This window comes from Ictidomys tridecemlineatus, chromosome Y, assembly GCF_052094955.1.
Source record: "Ictidomys tridecemlineatus isolate mIctTri1 chromosome Y, mIctTri1.hap1, whole genome shotgun sequence".
Lineage (NCBI taxonomy): Eukaryota > Metazoa > Chordata > Mammalia > Rodentia > Sciuridae > Ictidomys > Ictidomys tridecemlineatus.
In genome coordinates this window covers 24,081,199-24,099,587 of record NC_135494.1, presented here as the reverse complement: position 1 = coordinate 24,099,587, position 18,389 = coordinate 24,081,199, and the positions used below count along the sequence as shown (strand labels likewise).

General features: G+C 48.3%; 1 long non-coding RNA gene across 1 annotated transcript; it reads left to right on the top strand.

The window, feature by feature from the left end:
• The first annotated feature begins 4,606 nt into the window (after positions 1-4,606).
• Positions 4,607-6,933, top strand: LOC144371870 (uncharacterized). The gene is made up of 3 exons (XR_013431971.1): positions 4,607-5,013; positions 6,326-6,441; positions 6,608-6,933. It is a non-coding gene; the product is annotated as an uncharacterized LOC144371870 (long non-coding RNA).
• Positions 6,934-18,389: the final 11,456 nt, after the last annotated feature.

The following is an 18,389-nucleotide window of genomic DNA, read 5'->3' as shown; positions in this document are numbered from 1 at the left end:
TGACCTTATTTTCTTCTTCTTTTTAAAAATTTTTCAATGTGACTTTTTAATTTTAGTTTTATTAAAGACATTTTCCTTTGCTTGCATACTCTATACCTAAACACTAATCCTTGCTCCAAGGCCCAGCTTGCTCTCAGCTGCCCCGGGAGGGGAACGGTCTTTGGTGATAGCCAAGATACACCCCTGTAGGGGGCACAAGTGCTCTGGCCCTCTGGTGTCTTGTCAGCAGTGCTTCCCATGCTCACAGAGGGTTTCAGACATTATAAAATTGAATGAGTTCATTCAGAAATTAGAAGTTCTATTGAAAGATATTTGCATGAGCCAAATAAAACCTATTTCTAGGCATCCTGGTGAAGACAAGGTTTTATCTTTATGTCTATGTTTTTTTCTATGTTTTGTTGTTGTTGTTAGAATGAAATTCATATGTTGCCAGACCATTCTAGCAGATGTGTAACTAGATGCCATTTAAATTACCCACTTTTAAATGGTAGACATTTTTTTAATGAACACTGCCTGTCTGCACCTTTTTTAAAAACAGGACTGGGCTGAGAAGCCCAAATACCAATGGTTAGCTGGAACATATTTTTCATTTGGCCTGTCAGTATTCCCTGAGGTCATCTGTGCAATCAGCTTCGTTACTACTGCTCCCTCACTGGATTTCATAGAAACCATATGCTATGTATGAATCAGAGACACCAATCCCTGATTAGATGCTACCCTACTTTCCAGAAAAGACTGGGCACACCATGAGTTGCACAATGATGGGACCAGGGTCCAAAGGCTGCTAAGAGGAAAGGACTGGTTGTGAATGCATTTTTGAAGGCTCCAAGCTGGAACTCTAGAGGCACCAAGCAGGGCAGATGCTGGTGGGGGTATTTGGGTACTTGTTGGTGAACACATGCACACCTGAGATGGGTAGGCATGGAGGAGGAATCAGCAGCCCATAGGGCTTTTGAAAGTGGTCTTATGTGAAAAGAGGCTCAGGTATGGGCACAGGAAATGACATCATTGCCTTGACAATGGATCAAACAGAACATGGAACCCTGGTATCCAGGCACCCACTTAACTGACCGAGCTCATTTGGTTGGAGAAACTGGAGTGAGAAGGATGTTCCCCTGTCCTTGCAAACAATGCCGAGCCTCAGGCTCCCAGGAATCTCAGGGGGGCCAACTAGCCCTTTTGTGGATGCACTGGATGAGGCTTCAACTTAGACGTCAGATCCTCTGGCAATTGTCGCAGAGGAGCTCAAGAGTAACAGTGAGTAGCACAGGGCAGGTGAGCCCAGCAGGCCCTCTAGTCTGATCCCTGATGAATGGCCCAGGACTCCTATTCTGACTGTGTGTGTGTGTGTGTGTGTGTGTGTGTGTGTGTGTGGTGTGTGTGTGTGTATTTGTACTGATGGGAACTGTCCCATTGTTCTTTGACTCTAGTGTATTGGCACAAGTCATTTTTCTGTTTTTCACCATTTCCATTTTGAACCAACCATTCTTGGTCCCAACCCAGGGTGAAAATGATGAGAACACGGAGGAGCCCTTCAGGGTACAGAGCCTTGAACCTTACAGGCAGGACCAGCTTAGGAATGAGCTCCTGCCTGTCATTTGTTGGAGGAACCTACATTTCAGCAGCAACATGGGGTTAATCTCCTGGGATTCCATCCCCACCCAGCAGGTGCTGGATCTCTTGTTCCCAAGGTAAGCACCAGACCACCAAGCCCAAGTGTGTAGCCCCCTCATGCCTGGGTCTTGGGGCTGCCATGTACCTCGCAGGGATCCAAAGGTTTGTGATACCTAATGAGATAGAGGACCACACTCATAGTGGAATTTCAGCCCCGAATGGGACGAGTCCTGGAGGTGCCTGCCACAGCCTTGTAAGGGGAGTGAACTTTCCCTCTTAGGCAGAGAAACCATCCTGACTCCAGCTGATCCACAGAGGTCTGTGGAGCAGTACCCACACACCTGGCACCACAGCTCAATGGTGTGCACTGAGCTCATTCCCAGGTGGACTCAGCGAGGCCAGGTGGTCTCTCTGGTGTGATATTGGCTTCTTGAAGAACGTAGATCTGTGCCAGAGGCGTCTGAAAACTCGGGCCTTGGGAAAAGCACTTTTGGGTTAATAAAGACATGTTAGTATACATAGTGGGACAGAGCGTTCTAGCTGGGACATAGCTGCACAGGGGCTTTGGACATGGCAGCTCCCACACCCAGAGAGATGTGGGAATCAGCAGTTTGGGCTCATTCACTGATGAACATGGAGAAAGCACCCACTGTGTGAAAACACGTTTCCAGTCACATTTCATAATTCAGTGAAAAATGGAGTGCAAATGACCGCCATTGTGTCCCTTTTCATGGGGGTCAGCCTAAAACTGCAGGTGCCATGAGTACATATCCTACATGTGACTGCATCCCTGACTCCATGAGGCATAACTGCAAGTTGTCCTCTTCAGTGACTATGGTGGACCCCTGGACCAACTTCAACATAGAATGGGCTTGGGGTCAAGAGGGTGGGCTCCTGTTTCCAGAATAGGGACCTGCAAGGTGATTTGACTTGGGAAGGCTGAGGAAAGACTGCTCTCCCCAATTCTGTGTTCTGCCTGCAGTGTAAGGTGTGGGGCTTCAACAGTAGGAGGGGTAAGGCGGGGAGTTGTAGGTAGTCATGGTCCACTGGGGAAGCCCCTGGGACAATGGATCCCCCCACACCACACCTCCCTGTTCTCCCCCAGGGCCACAGAGATGTGGTCTGCACTCATGGGAAAAGAGAGGTCCACCGCTACTCAGGGGGACTCAGTGAGAGCTCACAGAGAATGAGGTAGCATTGCAGCCCACGCCAGGGAAGGAGGTGTCTCTTGAGCCCTGAGAAGAGTGGGCAGGAGGACAGACACTCCTGGAAGGTGCATTCCAGGTTGGAGAGCACGTAGCCAAGAGGAAGAAGAGTGTCAGGCCTGCCCAGAGGAGGGGAGAGCTGGTCATATCATGGATCTAATGCTCCTTCGTTGAAGGTTCTTTGCCTGTGGCAACCTGTCCTGTCCCTGCCTGTACAGCCACTGTGTCTGGTCTGAGGTGGACTGGTGTGTTCAGAACCAGGGACAGTTCAGAAGTGTAGGGTCAGAGGTTTTCTCTGGAGGCCATGGCGAAGGCAAGGCCAGGGTTTTGCTGACTCCACACCTGCCTCCCCACAGTGCCTCACCTTCCTTCCTGGGGACCTGGATTAACTTCTACACCGAGGCTTCCCATCAGCCTCCAGGCTCTCTGAGTCTGCAGCAGCTGCTGCCATATATGGGGCTCTTGCTGGTTGGTTTGTACCTGGAGCATCAAACATACCACCTCCTGGCCACAACTGAAGATGGCATATCAAGCCAGGCAGCGCCTGAGAGCCAGGCGGACCGGGGTGAGTACCTAAGGGTATATGAGGAGAGGTCTGACTCTTGTCCCACTGCAGGGAGTCTGTATGCCTGGTGTTGGGCTGGAAATTAGGATAAGCCTTTGTCCATTCAGGAAGTTACCCCAGTCTGCAAAGAGGTCCTGTGTGGGCTAAGGGCCTGAGTTCTTCCTGGCAGCAGGGGTATTGTCTGTCTGTGGGAAGGTCAGGGCAAGGCAGTCATGTTGGCATCTTTTCTCCTCTAGCTACAAGCTCAGTTCCTGTATCGGCTCCTCAGTCAACCCCAGAGCCAGAGCCTTCTTCCAAGGAAGGGGCAGAGCCGGAGTCCAGGACATCAGGGGTCTCCACTCGGTACTCCCCACGGCCCCAGTACAACAGGTGGGTGAGAGGCAGGTGCCTCATTCACGTCTACCTGGAAAATGAAATGACAACACAGTATAGGAGCATCCTGGTGAGTCTTCGAGCAGGGGAGTCTCCTGGGAGCCCACAGTGGGGAAGACCGAGTCCACAGCAAACACCTTGGACTAGGCCTGTCTTCTTGAACTAGAGCTTCTGGAAGGTCAGGAAGGAGAGCATAAAATGAGGAAGAGGGAGGCGGGAGAGCAGCAGCATGCCAGGTCTGGGTGCGAGTGGGCCTGCGTGTTTTGGGGTGTGCAGGTCAGAAGTGCAGGAGTGAGTGCTGGGTTCAGAGGAGGTCAGAGAAATATCGAGGGTACAGGCCATCCTCTACTGACCTTGGTATTGAGGAGGAGTATATTGAACCATGGAGGTTAAAGCAGAGGAGTTGGCAGTCATTTTCTTGTGTGTGGGAGGGGATATGTTGCTGGTTGAAGGGAAGGGAGCCATTGTAGAATGATTAGGGTGGATAGGTGTGGGTCACAGACAACTGGGGGCCTTGGAGGGGCCCATTAGTGTCCTAGTTTGCATGTATGTGAATAGAGATTTAGCGGCTCTCTCTGCAGAATTTTCCTGGGTGTGGAGTATCCATCATGAGACTCTGGTGTCCACCTCCAGGGGAGCCATGTTGAACCACGGCACCTGCTGAGTCCAAACCTCCTGACACCCCAGCAAGCACTGACACTCTCGAGCCCAGCAGCTTCCATGCCTATCATTAAGGAGTCCTAGTGTGTGTTGTTCCCTGGCTGTCAGGACCAAAACACCTAGGGTTTGTGCCTGGTCCACACAAAAATGCAACTGCATCCCAGACCAGAGCAGGGATATGGAAGTCCACTGGACCATTCCTCCCATCTTGATGGGAGTAGAGTGTGTCTGTACAAAGCCTTTTGGTCCTTATTCCCTTGTCCCTGTAGGGCATAGCAGGTTGAAGCAAACTCTTGTACCAAGATTGGACTAGAGGCTCATAGGAAGACCCCACATGATCACATGAAGGCCTCAGGTAGCAGGGTAACAAGATGGTGCCCTTGTGTTGAGAGCTCTCTTGTCTCTGATTGTCCTTGAGCACTGTCCTCTGGGTAGCTACTCCCAAATTCTCTCTCTGATGAGCCTTCTCCAACCCTGCTCAGGTGACCTGCCAGGACAGCACTCAAGTCATCATCCGCAGGGCCTTAGATGCACACTTGCTCCAGCAGGAGGATCCAGAAAACTACGAACTTCTGCAAATTGTCTCGAACCATCAGAGTAAGTGGAACCATCAGAGGGTAGGGAGCAGTGAGTCACAGTGGGCTCAGGATAACTGGGAGCCAAAACACAGTGTGCATTGACCCAATGCCCAGGAAGAGTATGGTGGGACTTGTGCACAAAACAAAGTGTAATGATGGGGCATAAATCTGCAGGTTCTTCATGTTCTCCAGGGGCTGTGGACCTGCCTATCATGTGTTCTTTCCTTGGCCTGAGGAGGCATTGCAAAGCTATTATCCACAAGGAGCCAATAACACAGGCTTCTTTGTCTTGTGTTAAAGAAGACAGACAACCACAGGATGCCTACTTTGGCAGCCTTTCCTGACCTAGACGAGTACATGAGAAAAGCAGTTCAATGAACAATCATTTCTGGCTTCCAATCTTTCTATTCCTTGCAAACTGAGTCCACTTAGGACCAGAGGCCATTTCTAGAGAGAAGTGTGTGGTAGAATAGAACCCCTCACAGCTTGTAAACCCTTCTTGGAGAGAGAGGGGGGGAGGGAGGGAGGAAAGAAGAAGGAGGAGCAGGAGGAGGAGGAGGGGGAGGAAGAGGAGGAGGAGGACGAGGAGGAGGACGAGGAGGAGGAGAAGGAGGAATAGAAAAATGAAAATAAGTTGAAGGAAGAGACCATGAATAAGAAGGTCAAGATGACTATTAGAAGAAGCATGAGGATAAGATGAAGAAGAACAAGAACAAGAAGGAGAAACACAAGCCAAACAAGAAGTATAACAATAAATTGATTAAAAATGTGAATGAGAATTATACTCATTAGGAGGAAATGCAGAAGTGGGGAACTCAAGAGAAATATATTGCTCTGGATGGCACAGCCCTGCTGTGGACATCCTCCACCCATGCTCAACACACCTGCAAACCACACTCTCAAATTAGTGTAGCTTTGTATGAGTGTATGAATCCACTGGCAAGGTGGAGGCACCCACCATCAAGTGCTTTTCCCCAAACCCACATGTGATCATTGCTGCAGTGGGGAGAAAACCTTGAACACATGAGTCTTTGGGGACCAATCCAGATACAAAGTCTAGCTGTTTGTCTTTGGTGGGTCCAACATGAACTAAGAGGGTCTGGGGTACAAGGGGCTATTTCCTTGAAAGGTGTTCCTATAGGGGACCTCCTGTGCATAGAGGGTCCTCAGGGAGGAATCAGTGGGGAGTCTTTGGTGGAACAGTAGCTGGATTCGGGGGCTCTCAGGTCTGTGTGTGAGACCTGAGCTGGCAGAGGCTCTCAGTTGTGGGGGATGTTGGGTAGTGTATTCCTTGAGTGTCACCTACCACGCCTCTGCCCCTGCCTCTCCAGAGCTGAGGATCCCTGCTGATGGGAAAGTATATTACGACCTGGATGGAGGAGTGGATTATAACTTTATTCTTCGGGAAACAGCTGCCAGCAAGTCGTTGACGGTCAAGCCAAATGAGGTAAACAGCCACCTTCTTCAGTCTTTATTCCTGGTGCCACTCCACATCCTCCAAGGGGACAAGAACCTCAGGTTCTGGATGGATGTTGTAGAATGCCCACAGAGCCAACTGCCAGGCTGGGTGGGGTGCAGTTGCTGGGCTTTGCTGATGTTGTCATCCCCCACAGTTCTTGGAGCCTTCTGTGGCAGTGGCATCCAGGACCCCAGCAGCTGTGAGCAGCAGCTCTGCAGTGGCTGCAGGATCATTGCCCCAGGCCACCCAAAGCAATGAGTGCTGTATGAGAAAAGTCACCAGTAGCAGCTCCTCACTGCTTCACTCCAGCGAGCAGGTGGAAGACAGCCACTTTGTTCACGTCCTCCTAGAGGGACAGAGCCTGAGGGAGACAAAGTGCATCCTGGTAAGCCCGACAGCAGGGCTGCCTCTGGGTGTCCACACAGCGGAAGGCAGGAGACACAGCCAACCCTGGGGCTATGGTGGGAAATAAAGAAGAGAGAGGTCTGTCTTAAGGCTTGACCTGAGGAGGGAGAGCATCAGCATGCCCAGCTCCAGTGGTGAGTGGGCCTGTGTATTGTGGGTTTTGCATTTGCAGGCCAGAAGTGCAGACGGAAGTGCTGTGGACAGATGAAGGCAGAGATATGTCTAGGGTGTAGGCTGCAGTGCCTAGAACTTGGTATTCTCAATGAGTGAGGTTGGAGCAGAGGAGGTGGCAGTGATTTGTCACATGTGTAGGAGGAAATGTGTTCCTGGTGGCAGGAAAGAGAACCTCCTTAGCATGACTAGGTGTAGGAATTTGGGGTCGGAATCACCTGGGGGGTCATGCCAAAGCTTCAGAATGTTAGCCTTTGCATGTATGTAAATATGGAGCTAAAGGGGTTCTGGGCAGAATTTCTATGGATGTGCAGTAGACACACTAATGCTGCAGGTGTCCAGCTGCAGAGGAGACATGTTCAGTGACTGCCAGTGCTGAGTCAAGTACATCATTACAACCAGACCCGCACCGAGCTTCTAGAGGCCAGGGCCTCTCAAAGCTGTCATGAAGCACTCAAGTGCACACTCTTGTATCTGAGTCTGTTTTGTGTAGTGGCAGTCAGGACCAAAATTTTCAGTGCATCTGCCTCTTTTTCTCCTGAATATTTGACCACAGTCTTCTGGGTAGCTCCTCTAAAAGCCATTCTCTGATGACATTTGTCCCACCCTGATCCAGGTGACCTGTCAGGAGACGGTGACAAGCCTCATCCGCAGGGCCTTGGACCAAAATTTGTTGCAGCATGAGGATGTGGACAACTTTGAGCTGCTGAGTATGATGTCTGAGGATGAGAGTAAGTAGGACAATCAGACAGTGGGGATACATGATCCACAGTGGGCTCAGGATAACTCACAGCCAAGAGAAAGTGGGCCTTGTCCCCAAAATACCAAAGTGTGGTGGGCCTGGCAGAGACTCTCAGGGGTTGTGGGTGTTTTGTGGTATAATCCTTGAGTGCCACCTAACAATTCTCTCCACTTCGCTCTGCAGAAATCAAGGTCTCTGACCACTCACTGGTGTGTCTGTCCATGAATCCGGGAATAAAATATTTCATCGTGAGGAAACGCCCCCAGGTCAAGGGAAAGGAGGTAAACACCTACCTTATTCAAGCTGTACTTGTGCTGCCATTCCACTCCCACCTGGGAAAATAAGAAGACTGAGCACCTGGACATATGTGCTAGAAGCCCATAGAGCCAACTGACAGGCTGGGGTGGCTTTCTGTTTCTGGGTTTGCTGATGTTCCATCCCCCACAGTTCTCAGAATCAACCTGCAAGTCCTCCAGGCCGCTTTCCCACAAGCAGGTGGGAGACACCTGCTTAATTCTTGTTCACTTAGAAACACAAAGTCCAAAGATGGCCAAGACTGTTTTGGTAAGCCTGGGAGCAGGGGTGTCCCCTGGTGCTTACACCTGGGTGGGGAACAGACACTGGTCCAATACCATGGACTACTCATGCCCTCTTAAATTTGGAGCTTCTGGATGATCAGGAGGATAGAGGGGAATCAAGAAGGGAGAGGTCAGTGTGAAGGGCTGGAGCTGAGATGAGGGAGAGCAGCAGCTTGTCCACTGCCATGTATGAGGGAGTCTGTGTGTCAGGTGGCAGCATGCAGTCCAGAAAGGCAGGGGCAGGTATCGGTGACAGATGAGAATAGGATAGGACCTAGGTTGCAGGTTCCCTTGTATGGGATGCTGACATCTATGGAGGAGGACAGCAGTGTGAGGTTCAGCATGTTCCTTGAACAAGGAGCTGAGAGAGTCTCTCTGCAGAGTCGATATGGATGTGGAGCAAGCACACTAAATGTCCAGGTAACCCAATGACCACCCTTGCCGGATGAGGTGCCCTCCTACATCCCAGCCAGCACTGAGCCTCTGGAGGCCAGGAGCTCTTGTGGCTATGTTTCAGCACTCCTGTGTGTGGTCATGTTCCTGGGTCTGTTTTTGGCCCTGGCAATCCAGACCAAAGCCTCTAGGTTTTGTGCCTAGGCCATTCCCAATGCCGCCTGCATCCTCGGGCAGACCTGGGATCTTGGAGGCTATTGTCCCATTCTTCCCAACTTGTGAGATGAGATTGCATCTGTATGCAAGTAGTTGAGTCCTTTCACTTCGAGAGGAGTGCAGCTCCACAAAGAGCAATGGCAGGTCCAGGAAGTCCTATGTACAAGGATTGGGCTAGTAGCCTATGGGAAGAGCCTACACGATGCGCAGGAGGTCACCCTCAGGTAGTAGGGTCATGGATGTTGCCCTTGTATTTAGAGTGGAGGTGCCTCCAGAATGACCCTGCCCACTGCCCTTGAGTAGTCACTTCAAGGCCCATTTTCTGAAGGCCTGTCTCCCATGCTGCTCCAGGTGACCTGCCAGGATAGGGCTCCTGTCGTCATCCGCAGCGCCCTCGACCTACACTTGCTTACTCAGGAGAAACCGGAGGATTATGAGCTGGGCCAAATCATCTCTCACCGTCAGAGTAAGTGAGACAATCAGATGGCAGAGAGTAAGGGTCAGGATGTGGACTCAGGTCAACTCTTAGCACCAAAGAGTAGTCTCTTACCCCCAAGAATACTCCAACAGGGTGTGTTGGGTTCTTGCACAAAGACAACTGCACTTCTGCTGGTGGAAGTTCTTGAGGTCTAATAGTGTACCCCAGTGGATATTGCGGCTCCCCACCAGGTGACCTGCCCAGGACATAAACAAGCATACAAAGCTGACATCATTGAGGAGTGAGGAGGAAAGCCTCTTTCCAGGAGCAGTATGCTTTCATGGTCTGGGATAGGAGTGGTTTCAAAGAAACGTGGGAATGCATGGGCTAACGATGGAACTGGCATTTTGTGGACTGAAGCAGTACTATTGAAAGCCTTCTGTGTGACCAGAAATCCACTGCCTGGGCAGAGCATTGCCAGGATTCTAGCAAGCAGTAACAGGATGAAATTGGGAAGAAAACACAGCCTGGGAGACAGCCTGAATCATTTGTTTTTGCATAAATTCCATGGTCTTCCGCACCTGAGTCCACTTGCCAAGGAGTGATCACAATAGCCGGGTTGTGATCCCTAACTAAAGTCAGATGAGGGCTTCCTGAGCACGTAGCCACAGAGCTCATCTGATAATAATGCCAGTGCTTTTTTGTTGGTTGGTTGGTTGGATTTTGTGAGCCAAACACCACAGCATCCATTATCCCAGCCTATGTACACTGAAGACCACCATCCCAATGAGTTCTAGGATCACTTGACTCCTATCTTAACCTTCTGTTAGGTTAGTAGAGTCTATGGAAGAGGAAGTCTGTGTGGGGCCTTGGTATCCTAAGAAATTCATAGCAGAGATCCCCACATCCAACCCAGAAGGGATGGATAACCGGCTCTAGGTTAGAAAAGGGTGACAGGAAAGAGGTGTTCAGAGGAAGGAGAAGCGGGCTGTTGTATTCCCCCACTCGGGGTCATGGCACCACTGGGCCATACACCATGTTGGAGGGAAGCAGTCCCTTTGCTGGTCTTTGGAACCATTGTTCTCAGTAGGGCAGCATTTGGAATGTGGCCTCCATTCTCAGAAGCCTGGTTCACATGGAGGCAGGCTCCACCAACACAGAAGCATGGCTCTAATGTGGTATCCATCCTGGTCAGCCTGTCCTCACTGTGGCCATACTTGAGGAAAATAACTCAGAGGAGGAATCCTAGGCCTTTTCTCTGGGTTTCATAGCTTTCTCTTTGGTTGTGCACTGAGGCTGTCCATAAAGCTCTAGTGTGTGGCAGTGGAGAGCTCCTCAGCCCTTGCCACAAAGGCATAGACTGGGAGAGAGAGAACGAGGGTGGCAGAGAGGGAGAGAGAGAAAGATGGAGAGGAGGAGGAGGACCTCTACTTGGAGAATGAGGATTCAGTGGAGCCAACAGGAACAAGGTACTGTTGCCCAGGGCGCACCCCTGTTTAGGTCTTCCTCCAACCATGCTCAACCTTTCTTCCAGTCCCTCCCACCTCCCAGTAGTGTATTCATCTTGAATGAGAATTTCATGTTGACATCAGAGCACTCACCATCCAATGCTTCCCTCCAAACCCACCTATGAAGATGGCTCATGTGGGGACTGAATCTTCGGCACAGGAGCCTTTTGTGGGAGATTTCAGATGTAAATCTAGTGGTGTGCTTTGGCAGATGCAAGAGGACCTGAGATGTTCTGGATTCCAAAGCCTTTGGTAGGACAGACATTAGGTGTGTTGAAGTGCTCTGCTTAGTTCTTCCTCAGGGAGGACTGTGGAGGCTATCTTGTTGGTATTGGTGCTGAATTGGAGAGCTCTCAGGTGTGTGGCTCTGGCCTTTTCTGGCACAGGCTCTCAGATGTTGGGGTGTCCTAGGGAGCACCTCCTGAGTGCCACCTTCTTTTTATACACCCCTCTCTCCCCAGAGCTGAGGATTCCAGCGCAGGCCAACGTATTTTATGCCAAGAATCCTCACAAAAAATCCAACTTCGTGCTGAGGAAAAGGAGCCTCTCCCAAAAGAATGATGAATGGATCCAGCCTCAACCTCCCTCTCGTCCTGCAAAGAAGGCTCCAGCCCTCCTGAGGATGCTTGCAAAAATCTGCTGCTGTGTGCCTGGGTGGCGCTGAGGCAGCCCAGGAATATTTACATTGATTACTATTTGCTTCAAAGTTTGAATCTATAGTTTGCCATTGTCTTTGACCTTGTTAGTAACAGTTGTTACTCTATCCTGTATTTTTTGTTTCCATTAATATATTATTATTTTAAAATATATATGTTTTTGTTACCTAATCTACTCTGATGATTTGAGTATAGTAAATGTAGCAGTGTTTTCTAACGTACACATCCAAACCAACAGGAAGGAATGTTTCATTCTATCAGCAAGAACTTCGGTATTTAGGAGTTTGGCAGATGGCATTATCTGAGTCAGTTTTCCAATGGGGGCAATGAAGTATCAGCTATCATGGTACAAACACAAACAAAAACACACAAACACACACAAGAGCACACACACTCACTGAGAGATAGATAGACAGATGGAGTTGGTCCCTGCTGAAATACTTTGGAGACGTGGTTCTGATTTCTCCTATTTTGGGGTATTTTCAATTGCCCAAGGTATCTTGCAAATGAACCCATGTCTGAGGAAGACATGCATGTGTACTTCACATGCCACTTTTCACATAGCAGGGAGGTCATGTCATGTAATATTTTTCATGCAGCTGTGTTTTGACTGTGAACCATCCCATGAGGTCAGCTGTGGAATTTTCCACTGGTATCATCACAATGGGGATCCACTCTTTGGATTTGAGGATATTTCTGATTTTCTTGATTCAGATTGGAATGATATATATATATATATATATATATATATATATATATATATATATATATATATATATATAGTTTTTGATGAAAATTCTGCATTTGATGGTAATGAATGCCATGCATCTAGGAATCTGTAGACTGCAGAGAATGAATGGATGCCTACTATTGCCTGGACTGGTCTGAAAAGTCCTGTAGCATCTGAGCATGTGTGAGGGCTGTACAGGTCTTGCAAAAAGTCCAGGTCAGATGATCCTGCACAAATCTGAACTCTTAGTGGTCTCCACAACAGTGTAAGGGCCAAGGAGAAACACACTTCCACACAGAAGATGGGAAGCTACCTTATGAAGGTGATCATAGGTAAGGGATCCTCTTGGTAGGACCCATTTTCCATGGGGCCAGAACTGTGCTCTGAATGTGGTTGCTGAGAACATGGAATTTTCTAACTGAAGCAGTTCGTGAAAGCTGCTTCCACTTGCAGGAACAAAGTGTGTTCTCGTTGAGCACTTTAGGCTGTCCCTGATTGAACTAGAGTGTCAGAAGCACTTGTAATGATTGGCATTCACGGTTTCACATTGAAGCCTCTGTGCCATCTGTCAACCACTGATGGCTGCAAGTGGGGAATGGAAGCCATTTGCTGCAAGCAGTTTCAACTTGCAAGACTAACTTTGTTGTAAGTGGGCACATGGTGATTTTCCTGTGTGAGCTAGAAGAAAGCAAAACTGCTTCTTACAGGTGACAGGCATGCTTTCACATTGAAGCTTTTGTGCCATTGATCCAAAACAGTTCACTCATGTGGGCACCTGCACTTCAACTGTATGTGGTAAACAAATGTGACAAATGGATGTCAGTGAGACTTTGGAGAACGGACCTACTCAGCTGGTCCTCTTTCCTCCTGCAAGTTGGTGATCTCTTTCTGTCACACTTTGTGTTTCATGCCTGAACTGTGCTCTGAATGTGCTTGATGAGAACAGTTTAGAAGTGCAGAAGTGAAGCTGTTTGCAGAAGCAGCTTCAAGTAGCACAAGCTAACTTGTTCTCAGTGAGCACATGGAGATTTTTCCCTGGTTGAAGCAGTGTGAATGAGAATGGCTTCTCAGAGCTGGTAGGCATGTTTGCATTTGGCAAACATTGCCATCTATCACCAAGAGTTCCTTGCATGCAGAAACCTTCTTTTTAAGTGTTCTCAGAAAGGTCTGATGAGTGGATTTCCATGGAATTCCGTGGAATTGATCTTTTCAGCAGTCCTCATTGGCTTCTCAAAATTGGTGATCCTGGGCGCAAGGACTCTCTTGCTAGCCAACATTGTATTTTGGGCCTGACCTCCGCTCTGAATGTGCTTACTGAGAGTAGTTTGGGAGTGCAAAAGTAAAGCAGTCTCTCAGCAGCTTCAACATTCAGGAGCTCATTTTGTTCTCAGTGAGCACATTGGGGTTTGTCACTACTTAAACTAGCATGAAGAACCACCGCTTCTCAGAGGTGGCAGTTTCCCTCTGAACCGTCTGTACAGTTGGTCAATGTGAGTTCAATGCAGGCAGGCACTTGGATTTCAAGTGAATTCTGTGACAAACAATTGAGCAATGGATTTCAATCAACCTTGGGCAATTGCTCTTCCCAGTGGGCCCACAGTTCTCTTCCAGTTGCTGAACCTAGGTCCAAGGGCTCTCTTGCTAGCACTCTTTGCATATGGGCTGAAACTGTGCTCTGAGTGTGCTTCCTGAAAATATTTTGGAAGTGCAAAACAGAAGAATTCTGGCAAGCAGCTTTCATATTAGGAAATGACTTTTTTCTCTTCGTGCCCATTGAGCTTTGTACCTCGCTGGAGTAGCCTTAAATCCAATGGCTTCTGAGAGCTGGCAGGCCCAGTTTCCATTTGAAGCAACTGTGCTCTTGGTCAATGGCAAGTTGGTTACTGTCAGGTACCTGCAGTTTCAATGAGTTTTTAGAAGAAGGGGATAAGATGAAACTTGTGCAATTCATTTCCTAATCAATGTTGGTGATGCTAGACCAGAGTGGACTTTTGCAATGATACTTTCTCATGTTTTTTGCAGGGAATGTGTTCTTAATGTGCATCCTGAGATGCATTTGTAGGGGGCAAATAGAAAAAGTTTGTGCACAAAGTAGATTTGTTCTCAGTGAACACGTGGCAGGTTTTCCTTGGTTGAACATGCAGGAAGCAGAACCTCTTGTCAGAGCTGATGGCACCATTTCACTTGGAACCATCTATGCACTCAATATTAAGCAGAGGTCATTGCAGACAGGCTCATGCAACTTCAAGATAGTTTTCAGAATCCGTTTGAGGAATGGATTCCAAAGAATCTTTGAGGTATTGACCCACCCATCAGTCCTATCACTTCCTCTCTGAGCAAGTGCTCCAAGGTACAAGGGCTCTACTGCTAGCACACTTTGGATATTGAGCCTGAACTGTTCTCTGAATGTGCTCAATGAGAAGAGTGTGAAGTACAGAAGAGAAGCAGGGTATACAAACAGCTTCAATTGCAGGATGTAAATGTGTTTCTAGAGAGCATATTGGGATTTGGGCTTTGTTGAACTAGTAGGAATTGAAATCCTTCTTAGAGCCAGCAGTTATGGGCTTTACTTAGAAGTTTCTGTGTCTTGTATAAAGCAGAGTTTGTTGCTCATGGGTACCTTCGTTTCCAGTGAGTTTTCAAAAAATTTGAGAAAAATATTTCAATGAAACTCTGGGCCATTAATCTTGTCAACCGTCCAATGTTCCACGTGAATATTGGTGATGTCCCAAGGGATCTCTGGGTAGCACAATTTGCACTTTCACGTCGTCTGAACGTGCTGGCTGAGAAAAGCTTGGAAGTGCAGAACAGAAGCATTTTGTGCAGGCAGCTTCCAATTGAAGGAACCGTCTTGTTCCCTGTAAGCACATTGAGGTTTGTTTCTGGTTGAAGCTGCATGAAGTGGAACCGCTTCTCAGAGCCGGCACTCTCAGTTTCTCTCTGAAGCATCTGTTCCATTGGAAATGTAGATTCCCTTCAATAGGGTCTCATCTAGGGAGCCTTCCCATGTGTCTCCCACTTGATTCAAACTTCTCCAGTGCACTTGTTGTAAAAGCAGGGACTCTAGGAGAGAGGGGCTCTACATTCTCCACACTGAAATCTCTCAGCAGGGAGGACTCCTCCATGCTTGGATGGCAGGGCTGTGATCACCTGGAAGGTGGAAATAGGAGGCTTCCAGGGGGCTGGTGGTGTTCCTAGCCAGGGTGCTGGTCACTGCAGTGCATTTAATCTATGGATCTCAAGGAGACTTATGCTGCAGATTTGTGTAATTCTGCATCTGTATGCACACAGTTCTTCATGTGGGGAAAAAGCAATGTTCTCAAAGTTTGCTTTACATTATACTCAACTGGTAATTTACAAACCCCAGTGTCCCATCTTAGCCCAGAGCCATTCCATCAGCCCAGGGCCAGAGGGTAGTCCAGTGGTTAGTACTATGCACAGCTCCCAGGTGGCTCCAGTGTGTAGCTGAATTTGACAGCCAGTGTACTGTAGGATTTGCCCTTGAGGTTAGAATTTATTGACTTCCTCTTATGTCATTTGACTAGTCAGGATGTCTCATTAACTATCTGTGAAATCTTCAAGTTAGCAATCTCTGGTCATTTCTACCCTCTGAGGCACTGGTTCAACAGTTGGTCATGGTCATGGGTAGTCCTGGGTCACAATGAGGGAGAAGAAGACAATAATAATGTAGAATGGCGGTGTAGAGAGTCAGGGTGGGGCCAGAGCCCACACTGTGGTTAGGGTAGGGAAGGGATCTGAAGAGACTACCTTGAAAGTGAGCTCTGGCTGCAGTTAACCAGGAATCAGGGTCTGGAACTGGAAGCCATGACATGGCTTCTGACTAGAAAGGACACATCTTTCTGGGCTGAGTTGGAGGTCCATCCAGGCAGAGGCAAACAGAGAGGATGCAGGAGAGGGGGATGGTCTAGATCACAGAGCAGCTCCATCATCATATAACACAGAGTGAATTTTTTTCTTCCAGTTGTTGGTAAATGCTGATTTATTCACGTGATACATTCACATCTACCTTGTCCATTGGAAAGGCTGCTCAACCACCACAGGCGATGATATCTTGCTGGATGTGTGCATTCTAAAAGGAGGTGAGGTTGGCGCCAATAGAGTGTGTGGGCACACAGGCATTGGCAAGCTTGCTTTGGAGAGTGAATCCTCTAAATGTTATTGGGCTGGCTTTTGAGAGCTCCTGTGGTTTGGCTAGATGTAGAATTCTTTCACACAATTTAGCATGGTGTATATTTTAGAGAGCATGATCACTGAGGGGCAGCTTGCCGGTTTGAAGCCGTGAGCATTAACATCTATCAAGTTTCTCACCTGGAGTTGGCTACCTACAACTGGTGACAGTGTTTTACTACTGCTGAGCAATACTGAACAAGTCTCTGGGCCAGTAATCCATTGCTGAACTACATCACCAACAAAAAGACACTGAGTGAAGGTGAGGACCAGAAGAGCCCGGGAACCACCAGACAGCAGCCTTGAAGTCCTGAGCTCTGGCACATCATATGCCAACTCAACTGGGTATCAACCTCTTCCTGGGCTCATTAGAACTGTGTGCTTCAACTTTCAGAAGCAAATGCAGAATGATAGAATCTTCTCTGAGGACACTTTTCTAAGTCTTTTTTGCAGCACATCTTCTAAGTCTTATTTGTAGCATGTCTTCACTGGAATGAGTAGGCATTCGGCATTCTGTTGTACTTAAAATTCATTCTACCCCTACTTGGTAGGTTGTGTGAAAGTGATTCGGCCTGAATGCATTTTACATGCCAAAATATGGCTTGTCTTTTCTCCTAAACTTATCAGGGCAGTCAGAGCAGCCAAAGAGTACTATAAATTCAGGCATAAAATGGCCAGATAGACTTGGATCACTGTACATCTTTCTAGAATTTTCTTTCATGCTCTGGCTTCCCTGAGTGTGGGGACTCTGTGATCCAGATTTGTTAGCAAGTAGTTTCTTGGAAGGCGATGCTAGAAAACTCCAGGTGGGAACAGGAAGTGATTAGGAACTGGAAGACAGGGTGTACCAGCCAGTTGTTGTCACTAAGTGAGTAAACACAGTTCTGATAAGGAGTGCTGGAGGTTCATGTAAATCATGTTATTAATAGAACCCTTCCTACAGGTGAGAGAGCTAGGGGTTCTCCAACCACTCCTGCCAGCCATGGCAGGATTCTGCTGCTGGCCTTCACTGTAAGCAAATGGGCCATGGTGCTGGGAGCTCTAGGTCAGCTGGGGTGTGAAGAAATGGCATAGTGATGGACAATGTCATCCAGCTTTGAATTCCCAGACTGGGATCTTTAGCAGGGCAAAGTCAGAGACTGTACTCAATGAAGCATCTACTTCTCAGCATAGTGCCAGGCACACAGCAGAACTTCATCAATACCCGTGGAATGCACTGGCTCGCCCCAGCCCTGCTCCAGGCCTCTCTCAGCTGAGCTCTTTCTGCTGGTCCTGTCTGTTCTAGTATATTCAGCTCTTGCTTCTTTGTATTTCACTTTCCTGAATTATGTCCTCTTTTTCCACACTCCTGTGGTCACTCTTTCTCCACACTCCTCTGGTTCCAAATGGCTGTCTGGCGGGGCTGTGGCAGAGAGATCTCATTACTACCAGAGATGGAGTTTTTAAACCAAATAAGACACGTGCTCTGCTGCTTAGGATTGTCTTCAGCATAACGTGAGGTAGAAGGTTTGAAATTAGGATTGTCCTCCCAATCTTAAGGCATGTCATCCCTGCATGGACACCAGGAAGTACCCTGGGAAGAAAGGCAGGTGTGGGTTTGGAATCAGAGACCAGCATGAGAAGAACACTTTCACTGCTTACTAGACAATGAGCTTGGGCTTGTTCTGTAACCTCTTGGGACCTCAGTGTTTGCATATCTGAAATGGGGATAGTTGTATGCCTGACTTCAGGAGGTGGGTAGAGAGAATCCTAGAAGTAGAGGAAGAAAACACACAGCATCTGTGAAGCACCCCGCCCCCATCTTTAGTCTTTCCATGATTTTCTAAGCGTATGTTGATTGACTGTTGTTTACAACAGCCTGCAGATCTACCTGAGGTCCCATCTAATCCACACGGATGGAGAAGCTCACCTTTGCTCAGTTGCCACATTTG